The sequence below is a fragment of the Globicephala melas genome, chromosome 19, assembly GCF_963455315.2.
Source record: "Globicephala melas chromosome 19, mGloMel1.2, whole genome shotgun sequence".
Lineage (NCBI taxonomy): Eukaryota > Metazoa > Chordata > Mammalia > Artiodactyla > Delphinidae > Globicephala > Globicephala melas.
Window position 1 is genome coordinate 3,618,935 of NC_083332.1, and position 14,566 is coordinate 3,633,500.

Consider the following 14,566-nt stretch of genomic DNA (forward strand, 5'->3'; position numbering starts at 1 on the left):
GTCCCATAGCATCGATCCAACCAGGACTATGGTCTAGGGAAGGACCTGGATTTTCAGCATCCTGGTCCCCCAGCCCAGAGATCCCCTCCTGCCATGTCAGAACTCACCAATGGAAAACCAAAAAGTAAACACGGCAGGCACGATGCTGCCTGCCCAAGACTCAGCCTTGCCAACGGGCAGATGTACGGGCTGTGGTGGTCAGAGACTCAATCCGAACCATCTTGTGGTTTTCTTACTAAGTGGTTTAATGGAAAGTTCATCCACATGACCTAGTTCCTCCTTCCCTTGACTGGGGGTGTGGGAGAGGAGGACTGGTCCAACCACACTCATGCCCGACTTGAATCTCCCATCCAAACACCGCATCCAGATTGGCAAGGCTGGCCCTAGGGTGTGAGGGGGACTCTGAGCACCGACAGGAGTTAGACGTAAATGATACTGTGATGCCGGCTCTGTCTCTTGTAGAACGTGGGGCCTGAAGCGAGTCGCCTTCCTAGGGAGGTGTGAGTCGGCCGCTTTCCTTTTTTGTTGTTTCAACAAATACATATTTATTGGGTGTCTCTTAAGGACCTGAGTCTGTGCCGAACATTTGGATTATGCAAATTAATGTAGCTCCCGGTCTAATGAGGAAGACACACGTCAAAGGTCTCCAAAAATCATGTGATTGCAGGGCTGATAGCTAACCTCTAGTAACACTAGATTTTTTTTCCCCCACACATCAACCTCAAAAGCTCAGTAGTTTGTCTCAGTGGAATGTCTTATTTCTCGCTCACGTAACCCTTCAGTACGGGTGCCCCCAGCTCGGCAGTTGGAGTTCCTCCATGGGGTGACCCATGCTTCCAGGATTCTTCCAACTTTTGGCCCCAGCACCCACTAAGATCTTGGAGTACTCTGCTACCAGAGAGGGGAAGGAGAATGAGAGAGTGAAAATGACGCATCCATTTCTTTCTTCTTCTTCTTTTTTAATTAAGTTATTTATTTTTGGCTGCGTTGGGTCTTCGTTGCTGCGCGCGGGCTTTCTCTAGTTGTGGCGAGCGGGGGCTACTCTTCGTTGCGGTGTGCGGGTTTCTCATTGCGGTGGCTTCTCTTATTGCGGAGCACGGGCTCTAGGCACTTGAGCTTCAGCAGTTGTGGCATACACTCAGTAGTTGTGGCGCGCCGGCTTAGCTGCTCCGCGGCATGTGGGATCTTCCCGGACCAGGGCTCGAATCCGTGTCCCCTGCATTGGCAGGCAGATTCTTAACCACTGCGCCACCAGGGAAGCCCCACATCCATTTCTTTTTTTAAAAAATCCTGAAGTGGCAGGTATCACCTCTGCTCTCATTCCATTGATGAGAATTCATCACGAGTCCACAGCTGGGTGTAGGAAAGTCTGGTATACAGTGTCTTGTGGGGCAGCTGTGGGGCAGTGATAACACAATATATGAGAAGCCATGAAAGTGTGGTGCGTGGTAAGCCATAGCTGCTCACGTCGTAGGCGCCCCAAGGGAAAAAGTGGCTATGACTCTGTGTAAAAAGGGGACTTGACCTTGAGTGCAGACCTCGGGGAAGGCGCCCCCATGATGCTGAGCTTAAGTAGGAGTGTGAGGATGGAGGAACTGTCAGCAGAGCTGAGAGTTGAGGAGAATCTAGGCAGAATCCTGACTCTAGCCCTGAGTCAGGAAATAATTTTGCAAGTTCTCAGAAGTTGACACAATTCCCAAAGCACTGGAAACTGGAGGACATTGAGGAGATGCTTCCATAGGGATTGAATGTGCAGGGCTTTGTAAATGGCGACGTAAAGATTTGGGATTTGATCTTTAGGATAATGGGAAAGGTTGGTTGTTTTTTGTTTTTTTTGCGGTACGCGGGCCCCTCACCGTTGTGGCCTCTCCCGTTGCGGAGCACAGGCTCCGGACGTGCAGGCTCAGCGGCCACGGCTCACGGGCCCAGCCGCTCCGCGGCATGTGGGATCTTCCCGGACCGGGGCACGAACCCGTGTCCCATGCATCGGCAGGCGGACTGTCAACCACTGCGCCACCAGGGAAGCCCAACGGGAAAGGTTTTCAACGTAAGCCTGGCATAATCAGATTTTTGTCTAAGATATATATACGGCCACTTCATGGAGACGGAATTGGAGGAGGCGATAAACGTAAGAGCTTACATTTTCTGCGCACCTGTTATGTGCCAGTCCCCGTTCTGAGTCCTCCATATGGATAGTTTTCTTAATTCTCACAAGAGTCAGTAGAGGAGTCGATCTGTTTTATAGATGAGGACAGGGGGGCTCAGAGGGGCAACTAGGGTGATTAGTGCTGTGTGTCAGGTAAGTGTTGGAGCTGAATTTCAACCTGGGAGGACCCTATGTTCTCACCTATTACTGTGATACTATATTTAGCAATAATATATAATATAAATGGACATTTTTATAGTTATTAAAACAAAACCGTGTGTATAGACCAGTTAAGGAGCTCTTGCCCTCCAGGGAAGACTTGAGTTGCTTGGGGTAGGGTGATAGCTGTAAGGGTTTTTTAAAAACGCACGGTTTCAAGAATGGAAACTAGGCTGAAAAGAAATGCTGATGGAAGTTTGGTTCCCAGAAATGTCTGACTACGTTGTTTTAGATTAAACTTCCCACTGCAAAAAAATAAAACAAAACAAACAAAAACAGAGAAAAAGCATAGAGAACATCTGTTTGTCAGCCTTGGAGAGCTTCCAAAGCAGACAGAGTTTATGGTTCCAAGTTACAAAAGGGGAAGGAAACCAAGAGAGGGGGATTTATCACTTGGGGATAGGTTTACACTGACAGTTTGCTGCTACTAAAAGTAAAAGCAGCAGAGAAGAGACTGAAAAGCTGGGTGGAACTTTTGGCCATCGCATTAAACAATATTTTCAAATTGAGGGCATCAGGCAGAAGGGTCCCTCAGGAGGAAGTACCCCATAAACATCCCTGAAGGGTCACATCCTGGGATGAAGGTGATCTGGGCATTAGCAAGACCTCAGAAGGGGAGAAACCCAGTTTTAAAAAGTGAAAAGGACTGGTCTTTAGTCCAAGCAAAAATATATCCTCTCTGGAGGAGAACAACCGTACAGAGTGGCAGAGTATCCCCAAAAACATCACACGCAACTTTTGGCACATAATCAAAAGCAATAAGGCATCAGGTGGTTAAGATTAGCCCAAAGAACCCAGAGGGGGGAAAAAGTATGTAATAGAAATAGACCACGTTGGGCTTCAAATAATTATAACCACTATGTACAAATAAATGACAAGATGGGAAATTTCAACAAAGAACTGGAAAATACGAAAACATAAATAGAAATTCTAGAATTGAAACATGTAGTTACTGAAACTGTGAACTCAACTATGGGGTTAACAGCAAATTGGACTCAGCTGAAGAGAGAAAGAGTGACCTGAGACATAGGTCTCAGAGACCTACCCAGACAGAGGTACAGAGAGACTGAAGAATAGATATTCAGAAGAGGGCATGACTTACCTCAATTAATAAAATAAAGGGCATGAGACAAGTATGGGACATGCCAGAAAGGTCCAACATATGTGTAACTGGAGTCCCATTAAGGGGAAGAGAGAGCAGAGGGAGGGATGGAGAGAAGGAAGAGAGAGAGAGAGAATTGCAGAACTGCAATCTCATCTCACCACTTCTGCTAACACAACCCTGGTCTCAACCACGTCAGCTGTCACCTGGATTATTGCAAGAGCCCCCTAACCTCCCCTGCCGACTCGTTATTGTTTTGTTTGGTTTGGGTTTCTAACATTCTTTTAATTCTTTTCCATTATGGTTTATCCCAAGATATTGAATATAGTTCCCTGGGCTATACAGTAGGACCTTGTTTATCCATTCTGTATGCAATAGTTTGCATCTGCTAATCCCAAACTCTCAATCCATCCCTCCCCCACACCCCCTCCCGCTTGGCAACCGCAAGTCTGTTCTCTATGTGAGTCTGTTTCTGTTTCTTAGACAGGTGCATTTGTGGCATATTTTAGATTCCACATATAAGTAATATCATATGGTATTTGTCTTTCTTCCCCTACTCATTTTTAACCTCCCCCATTTGGTCTAATCTCAACCAAGCAGCAGTGTCACCCCGTTAAACTTAACAGTTCCTCCCAGAATTGGGGCCAAGCCCGGCAGATAGGGGAGGGCGGACACAGCCATGGCTGCCAAAGCACTAGGGATGCCGGCCAAGCTCGGTTCTGGAGTTTGGGCAGATCTAGATGAGAGAAAGTGACTAGCCAGCATTGTGGCTGTCATTCTCGGAAGTCATTTCCTTGCGAGTAAAAATCTGTTGAAGGAAAAAGGTGGATCTTACAGAAATGATGACGAGGCACCCGAGAAAAGCTAGCCAAAAGCTGATCCCTATGGAACGCTTTATTATTCCTGGGAAATTATGGGATAAAATAGGACTTTGGCTTTGGGCGGAGGCCTCGCTGAGCAGAGCAGTAGTAGAGGTCTTCACAGGGAGAGACGCTCACTGTCGACCTCCAGTCCCCAGAGCCAGGAGGAGGCTGCCAAGGAAGACCCTGGTCTGTCTCCTTTGAGAGGGAAGGTCTGAGGGGTACGTCACCCGTTCCCAATTACCAGCCCTCGGAATGGAGGCGCAAGAATGATGTCTGGGTGTCCACACCGGGATGTCCACAAGGGGACTGAAGGCAGTTCTCCTGAAATGGTTGGCACTGTTCCCATATATATAACACACCAGTCCATTCATGAAAACCAAATCTCTTGTTCCTCAAAAAACTAAAAATAGAACTACCATGGGATCCAGCAATCCCATCTCCGGGTATTTATCCAAAGGAGACGAAAACCCGATCTGAAGAGTTATCTGCACTCCTGCGTTCATTGCAGCATTATTCACAACATGCACAAGATATGGGAACAACCTAAGTGTCCATCAGTGGATGAACGGATAAAGATGTGGTGTGGGACTTCCCTGGTGGCCCACTGCTTAGGACTCTGCACTTTCACTGCTGAGGGCCCGGGTTCAATCCCTAGTCGGGGAACTAAGATCCCGCAAGCCATGTGGTTCGACCAAAATTAAATAAAATCACTTATTAAAAAAAAAAAGATGTGCTGTATATATGAATACTACTCAGCTACCAGAAAAAATGAAGTCCTACCATTTGCCATAACACGATGGTTGGATCTTGAGGGCATTATATTAGGTGAGATTAGTAAGACTGAGAAAGACAAATACTGTATGATATCGCTTATATGTGGAATCTAAAAAAAGTGAAATAGTAACAGAGAGTGGAATGGTGGTGACGAGGGAAATAGGGAGATGTTGTTTAAGGATACAAACTTGCAACTAGTAGATAAGTCCTGGAGATCTAATGCATAGTATAGTGATTATGGATGATAAAACGGTATTCTAAACATTAAACCTGCTAAGACACTAGATCTTGAATGTTCCCACTGCAAGAAGAAATTATAATTATGTGACACAACAGAGGTGCTAGCCAACACTACAATGGCAATCATACTTCAGTATAAACGTATCAAATCAGTATGTGGTTCACCTTACACAATACTTACACAATATTATATGGCAGCTGTATCTCAATTTAAAGAAAACGGGGTGGCGGGGGGACTTCCCTGGCAGTCCAGTAGTTAAGACTCTGTGCTTCCACCGCAGGGGCACAGGTTTGATCCCTGGTGGGGGAGCTAGGATCCCACATGCTGCACGGTGCGGCCAAAAGGAAAATAAATAAATAATAAAAATTTTTTTAAAAATGGGATCTTTCTCCAAAATACAAGCCTGATTCCATGGAATAAAGCACGCGGATAATAAAATACAATTTGGCAATAAAATGCAACCAGAACTAGCCACTTTGTATCACTCTGCTCAGAATCATTCCAGGGCTTGCCATCTCGGGCAGACTTACAGGGCTCTGCATCTTCTGTCATTGTATCTCCTCACTGGCTCTGCTTCAGCCACGTGGGTGTCTTTGCTATGCCTAGAACACACCAAGCATGCTTCTGCCTCAGGACCTTTGCACATGCCGTTTTCTCTGCCTGGAATGTTCTTCTGCCAGAGATGCACGTGGCTCCTCACCACGTCCTGTCCTCTAGTCCTGCTCCAATGTTTCCTTCTCACTTAGACCTTCCCAGACCACCATCCTTTCTAAAACTGCTACACCACCTCCAGATTGTATATTTATCTTTTGCTGTTTTTTAATTTTCCTTCAGCATGTATCACTAGCCTTGTTATGTATTTTCTTACTAATATTCTTTACTGTCTGTCTCCCTCTAGAATGTATTGCTATTCTAATCTCTAGAGGTTTTTTTTTTTTGGTAGCGTTTCCCATTGTATCCTTGCATCTAGAACAGTAACCGGCACATAGTAGATATTCAGTAAATATATTTTTTTTTAATTTTTTTTTTTTTTTTTTGCGGTATGCGGGCCCCTCACTGCTGTGGCCTCTCGCGTTGCGGAGCACAGGCTCCAGATGCACAGGCTCAGCGGCCATGGCTCACGGGCCCAGCCGCTCCACGGCATATGGGATCTTCCCGGACCGGGGCACGAACCCGTGTCCCCTGCATCGGCAGGCGGACTCTCAACCACTGCGCCACCAGGGAAGCCCTCAGTAAATATTTTTGAATGCTGATAGATGAATAGATACATACAGAATATGGGAAGTATAGGGAAGCATATAGTGCATTATCATCGAATACAATTCCAGAGACTAGATTTCTATGTATGACTCTGGACTCTGCTAGTTATAAGTTCTGTACTTTGAGCAAGTTAATCAATCTCTTTGTGCGTCTGCTTCTTCCTCTGTAAATTTTTTAAAGTAATTGTTCCTAGCTCAGAATCACATCAGACTTCTCAGCGACCACTGTGGAAATTAGAAGATGATGGAGAAATGTATTTGAAAATAACCTACGTGCCAGTAAGGAAAGATCCCAGAGTGTATTGCTAGGTATCAAATCAAGGTCAATACAGTATTTATGGGAATTCCCTGGTGCCGCAGTGGTTAAGAATCTGCCTGCCAGTGCAAGGGACCGGGGTTTGAGTCCTGGTCCAGGAAGATCCCACATGCCACAGAGCAACTAAGCCCGTGCGCCACAACTACTGAGCCTGCGCTCTAGAGCCCGCGAGCCACAACTGCTGAGCCCACGCGCTGCAACTACTGAGGCCCGTGTGCCTAGGGCCCAGGCTCCTCAACAAGAGAAGCCACCGCAGTGAGAAGCCCATGCACCGCTGCAACTAGAGAAAGTGTCTGTGTGCAGCAACGAAGACCCAACACATCCAAAAATGAATAAATACATTTTTAAAAAAGTGTTTTGTGTTGTTTAAATAAGGAGAACATGCTATAGAAGCATAACTTTATAACATCCAAAGAATAACTTTATAACATCCAGGACCGAGGAGGAGTTTCCTAGATTCTTTTCCACATTTAGCTTCTCAATCCAACTGGAGTTAATTTTTGCATATGGTGTAAATTAGGAATCTAATTGTTTTATTTTTCCAAATGGACAATTAATGCTCTTTTTTTTTTTTTGCATCCAATGAATAGATCTTTCCTGGGTACCTGCTCGATGTCAGACATTTGTTGAAGGAACAGCTAGGTTTCTCCTTGTGATTTATTTTGAAAATTGTACAATCAATTTTTATTTATTATTTTTAAATTTATTTTATTGAAGTAGAGTTGACTTACAATGTTGTTTTAATTTCTGCTGTACAACAAAGTGATTCAGTTGTACACGTATATACATTCTTTTTCATATTCTTTTCCATTGTGGTTTATCCCAGGATATTGGGACAGTTAATGGTCTTAATTTCATTCATGAAAGTGTTTCTTTTCTCCACTGGTATGTGATGCTCTGATAATCAAAAATAAATGCGTAAGTAATTGCTACCTGTAGGGCGCTGAAGGCACAGGCTTAATGAGAACAGATACGGTACCAAGATCCCTTCTAAGACTGGTGTCCGTTCCCATCACCTTCCCAAACACAACCCCAAACCTTTCACTCGAGTAGGAGTTTCCTTTTCGTTCCTCCGCAGCGCCCTCTGCTGCCTCCCGTCAGATCCCACATCACAGAATGCCTAGATAATATGGACATTTCCCACATCTGTCCCCTACCCTAATTCACAAGCTGCTTCATCTCTGTCCCCAGAACGCAACATAGGCCCAGGAAAGTGACTGCTAAGAGTCTAAGTGAATAAATCAGCCAGCATTTGTGGTTTTCTCTTTGGCAAAAAAAAAAAATTTCCAGATAAACTCACGACTGTTGTGGAATATTCAAAAAATACAGAACAGCGCACAGAAGCATTACCCATCAGTTATACTCCAGAGAGAACCACTGTACTTTGCCTCCTTTTATCCACTTTTTTTCCATTTTTTTATTGTGGTAAAATACACATAACATAAAAGGTACCATCATGACCATTTATAAGTGTCCAGTTCAGTAGAATTAAGGACATTTACATTGTTGTACAACCATCTCCAGCATCCGTTTCTAGGACTGTTTTCATCCTGCAAAACTGAAACTCTGTACATTAAACAACCAAACCCCACCCCCCTTCCTCCATCCCCTGTCAATCGCCATTCTACCTTCTATTTCTATGAATTTGACTATTCTAGGAACCTCATATAAGTGGGATCGTCCAACACTTGTTATTGTCTGGGTATATTTTATAGTAGCCATCCTAACGAGTGTGGGGGGGGTTTTATCCAGGATTAAAGGCTGTTTTAAGATATCAAAACCCTGGGTAAGAGTCCTCCTCTCCTGAACTCATCCTGCAGCCTTTCGATGGGCTCCACGTGGTGGGACGCTCTGGGGCTGGGTTAGGGGTCGGTTTCTGCTTCTCCTCCAGGTTTCTCCTGTAGCTGGATCCCCACCAGGCACAGGGAGATGGGCACGTTGCGAGTTTGTGTCTCCCGTGTTTCAGAGAGCTGCTAGAATCCAGGAGGTGGACCAGGTTCCTTTCGTGAACATCATCATCTCATTCCGCTCAGACCCTCTTCCGAGATCCCATTTCAGTTCAGTTCAAGTGGGGAAGGGGGAGTGGAATTCCATGCAGACTCAGGCCAGCTGGGTCTTTCACTGCTCAAATGGTTGAGGAGTGAAGGAAGCTGGGCCTCGAGGCTTTGGGTTGGTGGATGCTGGGCAGGGGTGGGGGTGTTTGCAAGTAGGGTGATGGAAATGTAATCAAGTGTCCGATTTATATATTTAACATTAATGATAACAAGGATAGTTAGCATTCGTTAAGCAATTTCCAGGTCTGCACTGGGTCTGTGACACTTTTTATTCCATCATTTGTTCAAAATTGCCTGATACAACTGAAAGGGTTATTGTCAGGTCGGAGGAAGAAATGAGAGGCCAGAGGGGAAATATCCCCTTCACAAGGTCACACAGCAGCTGTGCGGGTGATGGGACCTCTTGCAGATTGTGGTACACAGAAAAATGCTCCCCCCACAAAGATGTCCACTTCCAAAGTCCCAGAGCTTGTAACTATGTTCCATTACGTGCAAGAGGCTATTAAAGTTGCAGATGGAATCACGGTTGCTACTCAGCTGATCCTGAGGTGGGGAGATGAGCCTAGATTAACCAGGTGGGTTCCATGTAATCACGAGGACACTTATTAAAAGACGGAGGCAGGAGAGTCAGGGAGAGACGTGAAGATGAAGGACGGGGCCACGAGTCAAGGAATACAGGCGTCTCTAGAGGCTGGAATAAGGCACGGGAACAGATTCTCCCCAGGAGCCTCCAGAAGGAATGAAGCCCTGCCCAGCGAGACCCATGTTACACTTCTTGCCTCAAGAGCTGTAAGTCAATACATGGGTGTTTTTCTGAGCCACAAAGGCTGTGGTCATTTGTTAAAACAACCACAGGAAATTACTACAGCCCTGAGAGCTGAAAGCAGAGCTGGCATTTGCACTGATCTTTGATATTTACATCCTCTGCTAGGACCCCTGCAGATTGGGTGGCTTAAAAGAAATCTATTGTCTTTAGTCCTGGAGCCTGAAATCAAGGTGTCGGCAAGATTGCTTTCTCCTGAGGCTTCTCTCCTTGGCTTGCAGACAGCCAGCTGTCTTCTACCTGTGTCTTCGTGTGGTCTACCCTCTGTGCCCGCACACGGAGAAAGATAGGTACCTGGTGTCTCTTCCTCCTCTTGTAAGGATACAAGTCCTGTTGGGTCAGGACCCCATCCTCATGACCTTAGTTAACTGTAGTCATCTCCTATTTCTGCTTTGATTTTTAGTGGAACTCATCCTGCTTTCATATTCACTGATATTCGGACACAATGACGCTGCTGCATGATAACCTCTATAAGCATGTTTTCTTCTCTGGGAACAAGGAAGTATATGGTCGGTAAGTTGTGTTTTCTTTAATAAATTTATTTATTTTTATTTTTGGCTGCGTTGGGTCTTTGTTGCTGCACGCGGGCTTTCTCTAGTTGCGGCGAGTGGGGGCTACTCTTCCTTGCGGTGCACGGGCTTCTCATTGCGATGGCTTCTCTTGTTGCAGAGCACGGGCTCTAGGTGCTTGGGCTTCAATAGTTGCAGCACGCGGGCTCAGTAGCTGTGGCTCAAGGGCGCTAGAGCGCAGGCTCAGTAGTTGTGGCGCACGGGCTTAGTTGCTCCGTGGCATGTGGGATCTTCCCGGACCAGGACTCGAACCCGTGTCCCCTGCATTGGCAGGTGGATTCTTAACCCCTGCGCCACCAGGGAGCCCGGTAAGTTTTTTCTAAAGCACGTTACTGCCTTGGGAGATGGCATTATTGTCGGTTCCTTTGATTGTTATTTTGTTGATTGTACTGGGATGTTCAAGTTTCTTGTGCTAGCCTCATGGATTTGCACTGCTGTTGGATTTGCACTGTTGTTGTTGAGGCTAGGGTGGGCCACCCCAAAATATGCCACCATAGACAAGTTTATGTAGTGTTAAAGTTGCTGGAGGAGCAGCTGATGTGAGGACACTCTGACCTGTGTCTCCCTGAAAGTGTCTTTTATACGAGAGGTACCCTTCCTGCATCTGGAGGTAGAAGGACGCCCTTATCCTCAGAGACAGGGAATTTGGAGCCAAAAAGCCTGTAGAAACAAACCTTCTTGCTTTACTAATTTACTAGCCAAGCCCAAACTCTTTAGATTCTTCAACTAAACATCCAAAGCCGAAGTTTCTTTGTACTGTCAATTCCTCACCAATTTACTCTTTGTCTAAAAAGTATAAAAGCTGCCGGCTTTAGCCACTTCTTAGGTCCTTTTTTTTTTTTTTTTTTTTTTTTGCGGTACGCGGGCCTCCCACTGCTGTGGTCTCTCCCGTTGCGGAGCGCAGGCTCAGCGACCATGGCTCACGGGCCCAGCCGCTCCGCGGCATGTGGGATCCTCCCGGACCGGGGCACGAACCGCGTCCCCTGCATCGGCAGGCGGACTCCCAACCACTGCGCCACCGGGGAAGCCCTGAGGCCCTATTTCTAAGAGTCCTCTGTGCGAACTAATTAAAAGTTGTTTTCCTCCTGTTAGTCTGCCTTGTGTCTCCTTTATTATTAGTCCAGACACGATTAGTCAACCGGGGTACAGGGGAAATTACCCGCTCTCCGACATAGTTCGGTGTCATTTTAAATTTTCTTTCTTTATTAACAGATGTACTGAGGTGTAATTGGTATTTTTATTAAAAACTTGCGTATGTTTAATGTATATCATTTGATGAGTTTCGACCCAGGCAGTAGTTTTTAAAGCTCCTTCAAGTGCATGCATTTTCTGTCCATTCTGCTCTTCAGAGCAGCTCATTCCAGGCATTTGCATCTCCCAGTACAGAAGGGGAGGTGGAGGCTCCTCAAGGAGAAAGGATGTGTTGAGGCGTTGGAGAGAGTTGGGGGGCTGGGAGGGCAGTCACCTGGCCCTGGTCCTGGAGGCTGAGGGGCAGAGACCGCCCACCTGGAGCTGCAAAGAGTTAACTTGTATCTTGAGCGCCCTCTTGTGGCCGCAGTGGAGAAATTCCCTTCCAGGTTGAAGGAAAAATGTTTATTTAGGCTGCGTTGGGTCTTCGCTGCTGCGTGCAGGCTTTCTCTAGTTGCGGTGAGCAGGGGCTACTCTTCGTTGCGGTGCGCGGGCGCCTCACTGCGGTGGCTTCTCGTTGCGGAGCACGGGCTCTAGGCGTGCGGGCTTCAGTAGTTGTGGCTCACGGGCTCTAAAGCGCAGGCTCAGTAGTTGTGGCGCTCGGGCTTAGTTGCTCCACAACATGTGGGATCTTCCCGGACCAGGCATCAAACCCCTGTCCCCTGAATTGGCAGGCGGATTCTTAACCACTGTGCCACCAGGAAAGTTCCGGAAAAATGTTTTTTTTATCCTACAAATTCATGTCTTCATTCAATAAGCATTTGCTGATCCTCTACTGTGTGCCAGACACTGTTTGAGGTTCTTGAGGTCCATCAGTAAACAAACAAAAATCCCTGCCCTTGAGGATATTATATTCTTGTAGAGGGAGACAGATGGAACCCTGAATCTGTATTGTGTATTGTCTATGTCCCTGGTACCCAGAAGAGGGGCTTAAATACTAGAAGCTTCCATGGCACTCTACTTAGTAAATAAATCGTCTGGGTAATTATGATTGGATTTCTATAAAAGGCCAGCTAATTATGGCAGGGTTCTAGGAATTGGCCCATAATTATGTACAGTCACTGAAGTATGTAGAGTAGCTAGAAGCAACTAGGGGATCATGGTATAGCCTTAGGAACCACCAGCTGGGTAATTGCACCAGGAGCTCCTAGAACCAGCTGGGTAATTAGAGTCCCTGGGATCTTCTGGATAATTACCACAGGCTCATGGAATCCACAGTAATAAGAGAAGGGTCCCAAGTATAGACACCAGGAAATGCTGGAGACGTTTTTGATTGTCACAACTGGAGAGTGACGCTGTGGCCTCTGGCGAATGGAGGCCAGGGTTGCTCCCAGGCACCCTGCAATGTGCAGGGCAGTGCAGGACAGCCCAACGGCAAAGAGCCACCTGTCCTGTTTTAGTCTGTTCAGGCGGCTCTAACAGAATGCTATACAGAGTGCAATAACATTTATTGCTCACAGTTTTGGAGGCTGGGAAGTCTGAGATCTGGGTGACAGTATAGTTGGATTCTGATGAGGGTCCTGGTTTCCTCATATGGTGGAGAGAGAAAATGGTCCCTCACCAGACATGGAATCTAGCAGCACCTCGGTCTTGGACAGCCTCCAGAACTGTGAGAAATAAATGTTGCCCAGAAGCCACCTGGCCTCTTCTTTGTTAGAGCAGCCGGAGCAGAGTAAGATGTTGATCAATGCCTGAAAACATTTTATATATACTGAACCCTGAAGTAAGGTTAGTTAGTAGAAGTAGCAGTGATTGTACTCTGATTCGTAGTGTATCAATTCAGAGTCTCAGTCTGCAAGCAACAGAAAATAACTGGTTAGTTTTGGCCAAGAAGGAATTTATTACCAAGATACTGGGTAGCTTTGGGAACGGAAGGGAAGACTAGAGAAATCAAGCTGTGAGAATGGGCAGGAAACAAAGGAGGCAAAGCATCTTTGCCTTAACTCAAGAGGAAAAGTCCCACACATGGGACTATATGATAGGTTGAGCCCAGGACCCCTGCTCACTGTCTACCTGTGATATTGTGGTTTATAGGAAGAAATATAATTTGGTCTTTTTCCCTGTTTCTGTCACAGAGCTCCTAAAACCCTTGGAATTTCCTAAGTGATAGGAGTGATAAAGGTGTCTTGATATTCCTAACAAACCCCTTTCAATAGCCCCTGAATTTGTTAATGAGGTGACTTTTGGAAGCACCTGAGGGTGGGGCTGGTTGCCAGGAGAACCAACCATGTGATTAGAGGGTTGGAGCTTTCCGTCTCACCACCCTCCCCCCAACCCCAACCACCAGGGAGGGGAGAGGGGCTGGAGGTTGAATCGATCACCAATGGCCGTGATTTAATCAATCTTGCCTATGTATCGAAGCCTCCATAAAACCCCAAACGGAAGGGGTTTAAACGGAGAGCTTCCGGGCTGGTGAACACGTGGAGATTTGGGGAGGGTGGTGCTACTCAGAGAAGAGAGTATGAAAACTCCGAGCCCCTTCCCATGTAAATACTTTGCATCTTTTCTATTGAGTGAACTGCAAGGCACCCAGCTGGTGTCCGGAGAATTGCTTGGTGGTACGGGGGAAAAACACATGTGGGAGTGGGTGTCAGAAACATACTACCTCAAACGGCGGAGACAGCTGCCACAGAGGAAGGCCGAACAGACTTCCCACTAAGGCTGGGACTGCTGGAAGCTTCTTTCCAAAGAAGAGAAGGGTCCCAACTCAGAGATCCGACAGTGACACACGCGCTCTGCAGCACTGTGACTACCGATCCCAGTGACTCCTTAAATAAAACCTCTCTTCCCACACACGTTTTGCCAGGTGCCTGGAGGGTTTTTTTTTAATAACTGAAGAGGCTAACAAGACTGAGGGTGAGATGACTGTTACAGGCTGAGTTTTTCCTCCAACATATTATTATGAAAATGTTTCAGACACACAGAGAAGTTGACAGAATGTCACAGTGACTGCCCACATACACACTACCTGGGTTCAACCATTGACATTCTACTCTGTTTTATCACGTAGCT

At 46.3% G+C, this 14,566-nt stretch overlaps 1 protein-coding gene across 1 annotated transcript in view; it reads left to right on the forward strand.

Annotated features, from left to right (window-relative positions):
- Positions 1 to 14,566, forward strand: part of NLRP7 (NLR family pyrin domain containing 7) — a 232,412-nt gene that overhangs the window by 206,721 nt on the left and 11,125 nt on the right. Inside the window, exon 11 of the mRNA XM_060289612.1 lies at positions 10,201 to 10,310. The gene's annotated coding sequence lies outside the window, so the exon portion shown is untranslated. The remainder of the gene's footprint in view (positions 1 to 10,200; positions 10,311 to 14,566) is intronic.